The sequence below is a fragment of the Hibiscus syriacus genome, unplaced genomic scaffold, assembly GCF_006381635.1.
Source record: "Hibiscus syriacus cultivar Baekdansim isolate YM2019G1 unplaced genomic scaffold, ASM638163v2 tig00113724_pilon, whole genome shotgun sequence".
Lineage (NCBI taxonomy): Eukaryota > Viridiplantae > Streptophyta > Magnoliopsida > Malvales > Malvaceae > Hibiscus > Hibiscus syriacus.
Window position 1 is genome coordinate 2,145,721 of NW_024063470.1, and position 5,656 is coordinate 2,151,376.

The 5,656-nt window shown below is 36.1% G+C and overlaps 2 pseudogenes; one reads left to right on the forward strand and one right to left on the reverse strand.

Annotated features, from left to right (window-relative positions):
- Window positions 1-2,276: 2,276 nt before the first annotated feature.
- LOC120187299 lies at window positions 2,277-3,205 on the reverse strand (annotated as a pseudogene).
- Window positions 3,206-4,252: 1,047 nt separating this feature from the next.
- Window positions 4,253-5,169, forward strand: LOC120187239 (annotated as a pseudogene).
- The last annotated feature ends 487 nt before the right edge of the window (window positions 5,170-5,656 follow it).

Here is a 5,656-nt window from a genome sequence, read left to right on the forward strand (position 1 = left end):
GCTCACGCCTAAGGTAAAGCTCTTCTTTCTTCTTCATTGCCCTTTTCTTTTTGCGACTACGGCTGGTAATTATAAGGAGAATCTCCTAAGGCTTTGCATGCTTTTGGAGTTTCCTTAATTAATCGTTATTAATTTCCCAAACTTAAAAAGGAAAGGCGGCTGGCGGTTGTTAGGATATTCAAGGCTTGCTTGCACGTGAAGCAGGTCATCCAGCTGGCATGTGACATAGGCGGTTTCGCCACATTTGCTTCAAACTTCTTCAGATAAATCTTTCCTCAGCGAGATAAATCTTCTCCTCACATTCTCATCTGCTCCATTGGCCTTTGCAACTTTTCATTGTCATGACTGAAATGTTCTTCCTCTGTAGAATTCTTGCACAAACATAACTCAAACAACCCCTTCTCCTCAGCAGCATTAGTTAAGCCAAATAAATATTGCCTAGGCAAAATTTATCCACCACAACCTATATGTAACTAAATGCAACTAAAAATGCAGTGCATACTTTGTTTAGATGAGCAATAACTTAAGTGAAAAGACTAGAATTTAAGTCTTTTTACGGAGTTATCAGTTACATATTCCTTACTTATGTTTTCATATCAATTGTATTATTATATTAGCCATTGAATCATGTGTTACATTATAATGTTACTTATTACTTATTCATTACCTTGAGCATTGTAACTTATATACATTTTTTATTTCGTGCAAGGTACATTTAAGGCAATCCAATGGACAGTGCACGTCAGTCATATTGATCGCCACTTTTGAACATGTTACTAGCATATTTGTGAGATGAATTCCTCTTAAAATTTAATCCCCTATCTCTTAGCTTTCCAACTCACTATAAATCGTATCAATCCGATACTGGGAGCTTGAGATATGCCCAGATTACTGAAGACAATGCAGGCTGCAGATTTATACGAGATTTACAACCAAATGAAGAGTCATGTTCACACCTGATGCATTTCCACCTTCATGAATCCATATATGGCATGTACAACCATACAAGGAGGCTAAAGGATTTTTTTCACATTCAAGGGAGATGGATGCATTATTTTTAAACTCATTCACCAAATCCAAGTGCATGAAGGGAGCCTATGAGTCACGTTCACACTTGGTACATTCCTCCAAATTCATGCAAGGATATGAACCAACATGTTCACACCGAGAGAGGATGAATTCGGCTATGAAGATGTATTCAATTAAATGGATGAACGTTCATTTATTTAATTAGTCCATAAACTTGCATAGGGGCCTTACATTGTATCTACTTAAGGATGAACATTCATCCATGAAGGTTCACTCATTGAATGTTTTGTATTCACACCATGCACTCTTAGGCCTATAAATAGCTTTCCATTTCATTTGTAAAGGGAATTCACTTTGTTTAATCAAATATTTGTAAGAGTTTCTCTCTTTAGTTCTTAAGTGAACTTTATCGACTTATCAAACTTATGCTTATGGCGTCACCCCTATCTATTTCACCCTGATACTTTTGGTTCCTATCTTTTTATAGATAGTGGGTCAAAGTCCTTGTTTATTACCCCTTAAAGAAGCAATATAAAGTATGGGTCTTTGTTCTTTAACATTGGTTCTTCTTTGAGTCTTCTTTGAAATACTACCTTTCATATTCATCTCCATCACACTTTATTCTACTTCCATTACCATACTTCATCATTTCCTTTAAACATATCACCAACTTATTTGTATATATTCCACTGCCAAATTTATCTTTCCATTTCATTACTCCCATTTAACCATTTTTTTAGCTTTCTTGTTTGTGCATGATCCTTGTTGCTCTCCTAGATCGAAACAATCACAATCAAAGGTACAACCTTGACTTCAACATCCATCCAAGGAATGTTAGGTTGAATTGTATCACCACTCGTAAGGGCTGAGATTACAGTTTACAAAATATAATGAAACAATAAATCTTACATGGTAAAAAAAACTAAAATATGAGATTTACATTTATTCAAATTTACAGCCTTAAATATTTATGGTTTTAGACAGAAAATATGTATACTTATCTATTACATATAGAAAATCCACCACAATAAAAAGGAAAATATGAAATTTTCCATTATAGAAAATTACCCGTAAGACAACAAAACTAGCCTTATTAACAGTTTGACTCAAGTGTGTGTTACGATGCAAACTAATAGAATAATACAAAGAAGAATTTGTTTATCGCCTAAGATATATACATTTGCAGTCACCAGAAAAAGGGCTGTTCATCCAGAAACTTCATGGTGCCACCAGAATGGATGTATGTATCAACATCCCATCACAAAACAGTTATAAACAAAACTGCAAGATGGCTTACTCGCAAGCAAGTTCCATTCAACCCGACCTTCCCTTGGAACCCAAGAGTTGATCTCAATCATCCCTTCACTAAAATATCTAGATTCTCCAATAATCACTAGCTGCTCTCCACATGCCCTAAAGGCCATGCCTCAGCCATTCATCTCCAATAATCACTAGCTGCTGTCCACATGCCTAAAGGACATGCCTCAGCCATGCATTGAGTCTAATCGCTCAGGTAATGACCCTCGAGTTATAGGTTTCTCTCTTTGTCATATTTTTTAGCCACCTTTAGTGCATGATCAACTGCACAGCTCGTTATTCACAATAACATCCCCTCATTTCGTGCAGAGTACATGCTAGATAACACATGCCAGGTCTTCGTCTTCAGGTCATACATCTCTCCACGTATCAATGTCTGTAAATTTCCAACCCAATGCCACCAATAACATAAAAAATTTAAATCATAAACACGACAGAACACTTTTTTCGTGCCTTATTCATGCTTGGAATTGTCATCCACTCATCATTTTCAGAATTATAAAGCTGTGTCAAGTCCAAAACATTTTCATTTGGATTGCAACCACCGCAATAGTTACGATTTCACCCAGATCAATAGATCCAAACAAGCACCTAGGTGTATTCATCATCATCTCAGATGTCCACGTATGTGTCATAATGTTATCTATAAACAACATTAGACAGTATTTCCCAAAATGAGAAGTTTAGTTCAAACGGCCAATGATTCCTTATTTCCAAACTTGAAACATTCATCAGAGATCATATTGGGGATATGTATCCATCGATGATGAATTAGATCAAAAGCCTCTCACTCTAGAAGATTGCAAGTGAAGTAAATCCAATAGTCAACGATTATCATTTTTCACCTCAACTTGTACATCTCATCACTCTATATAACAGATTGAAAATTGGTAAAAGATATTGTTGAATTATGTTTCGATATAACAAATTTAAGACAATATTTTTGGAATTGAATTGAATTTATTCAAAGTTTTTAAAAAGGTTTCAAAAATAATTCAAAGTCCATTAAATTTGGATTTGAGAAAAAATGCTAAAGGTTGTCAAAGTGTATCCATACACCCTGTAGTGCATCCATGCACTCTGCAGTGTATCCATGCACAGTGTATCGATGCACCCTGCAGTGCATCCATGCACCTATGACTGCTCAAACACCGAATGCAATTAATATATCGATGCACCCCAAGTGTACCGATGCACAGTGCATCCAGTCACCCTGGCTGCAACGGCTAGTTTATTTGAATTTAATGAAAGGGTACCGATGCACCTTGATAGTGTACCTATGCACTCTGTTATGGGCAGTCTATTATTGCAGAAAAATCATCCCCAAACGGCTCCAAAACATCCTCAACGGCTATATACGACTTCAAACTCATTTCAAGCTATAAATACAAGCTGAGGACACTTGAAAAATAAGATAACAACTATCCAAGCAATCAAAAACAATAGAAGAGCTTTTTATTCTTATTTTCCTTTCTCTTGTAAATATTTGTTCTTGTAAACTTAATTCTTGTAAACACCTACCTTAGAGGGGTTTTCTTGTTTACATTTCCTTTCATCGTAAAGGGAAAAGGTTTTAGCTAAGCCCGTGTAAAAGCTAGAGAAAGGTTCTAGTTTATCCCGTGAAAAACTAGGGAGTTGTAAAGGTTATCTCTTTGTCCTTGAAAATGAAATAACAAATTAGTGAATTTGTTGGAAAATCCTTTGTGAGGAGCTAAGGTAGTGGATGTAGACTTGGTTGAGAAGTCGAACCCCTATAAATCGCTGTGCAATTCTCTATCTTTCAATCTCCTTACTCCCTAAACACAAAAACCGTTCCGACCCCTCTTTGCAAGCAATTTGATTGTCGATTCGAACGTCTGAAAATCCCAACAGATATAATGATGCCATAATCAGATGAGAATTGTACATGTTTGATTATGTCATCATTGCGTCTTTGAATATCGATTTCCATTCTATTATATGGAGTGGTGAATTTGTACAAGTTGAGGCAAATGGGAATTGTTGAGCATTGGATTACTTCTCTTGAAAGTTCCTATAGTGGGAGGCTTTTGATCCAATCCATCATTGATGGATGCATTTTCCCAAAATGATCTCTAATGAATGTTTCAAGTTTGTAGATAAGGATTCATCGACTGTTGGAACCAAACTTTTCATTTTTGAAAGGAAAATAATGTCCAATGATGTTTATAAATATAACATTTTGATGCACACGTGGACATCCGAGGTGTTGATGGATGCACCTATGTGCTTGTTTAGATCCGTCAGTCTGGATGAAATCACAAGTATTGTCGGTGGTTGTGATTAAAGTGGAAATGTTCTAGACTCGACAGAGCTTTATAATTCTGAAACTAGAGAGTGGATGACCATCCCAAGCATGAAGAAGGCAAGAAAAAAAGTGTTATGTCGTGTTTATAGACGAAAAGTTCTATGTTACTGGCGGTGTTGGAGTTGGAAATTTACAAACATTGACATGTGTAGAGGTGTATGATCTGAAGATGAAAACCTGACGCGTGTTACCTAACATGTAGGCTACACAAAATAAGGGGATGGATAAATAAATGCACCTCCTCTAGTGGTTATTGTAAATAACGAGTTGTATGCAATTGATCATGCACTAAAGGTGGTAAAGAAATATAATAAAGAGAGAAACATGTGGGTAACTCGGGGGCCATTATCTAAGCAAGCAGACTCATTGAATGGTTGAAGAATACCCTTTACAAACATGTGGAGAGCGGTTAGTGATTATTGGAGGACCTAAGTCCTTTTGGTGAATGGGTGATTGAGATAAATTCTTGGGTACCAAGGGACGATCCGATTGAGTGAATCTTGTTCACGAGTAAGTTCTCTCACATTTTTAAAAAAATGTGTTATGATGGGACATGAGTAAGCCCACATCTTCAAAGTCAACTACATCAAAAAGAACAATACTTTAAAAGGAAAGCATCACACTGTATAAAGAACTCACTGAATTGCGGACCAATGATGTCGGCGCCACAAAGTAATTTGTTATCATACAATGACAACAAGAAATGACAGTGACCATAGCTTGACTGGATAAAGATCAATACAGATAGGGTGCCAACTATGGAGTTGATGCAACAATTGGAGAAACATTTAGGGACGATAAAGGACGTTGGATCTTTGAATTCTCTAAAAACATAGAAAATGTTCTATAATTTTATCGGAGCTTTAGGGATGATAACGAACGTTGGATCTTTTGTACATTTGTTGTTATATATAGAAGATATTTAACAGATCAGTATGACCAAATTTTGAACCTTTCTAAGAAACGGAAGGATATTTAGAGTAT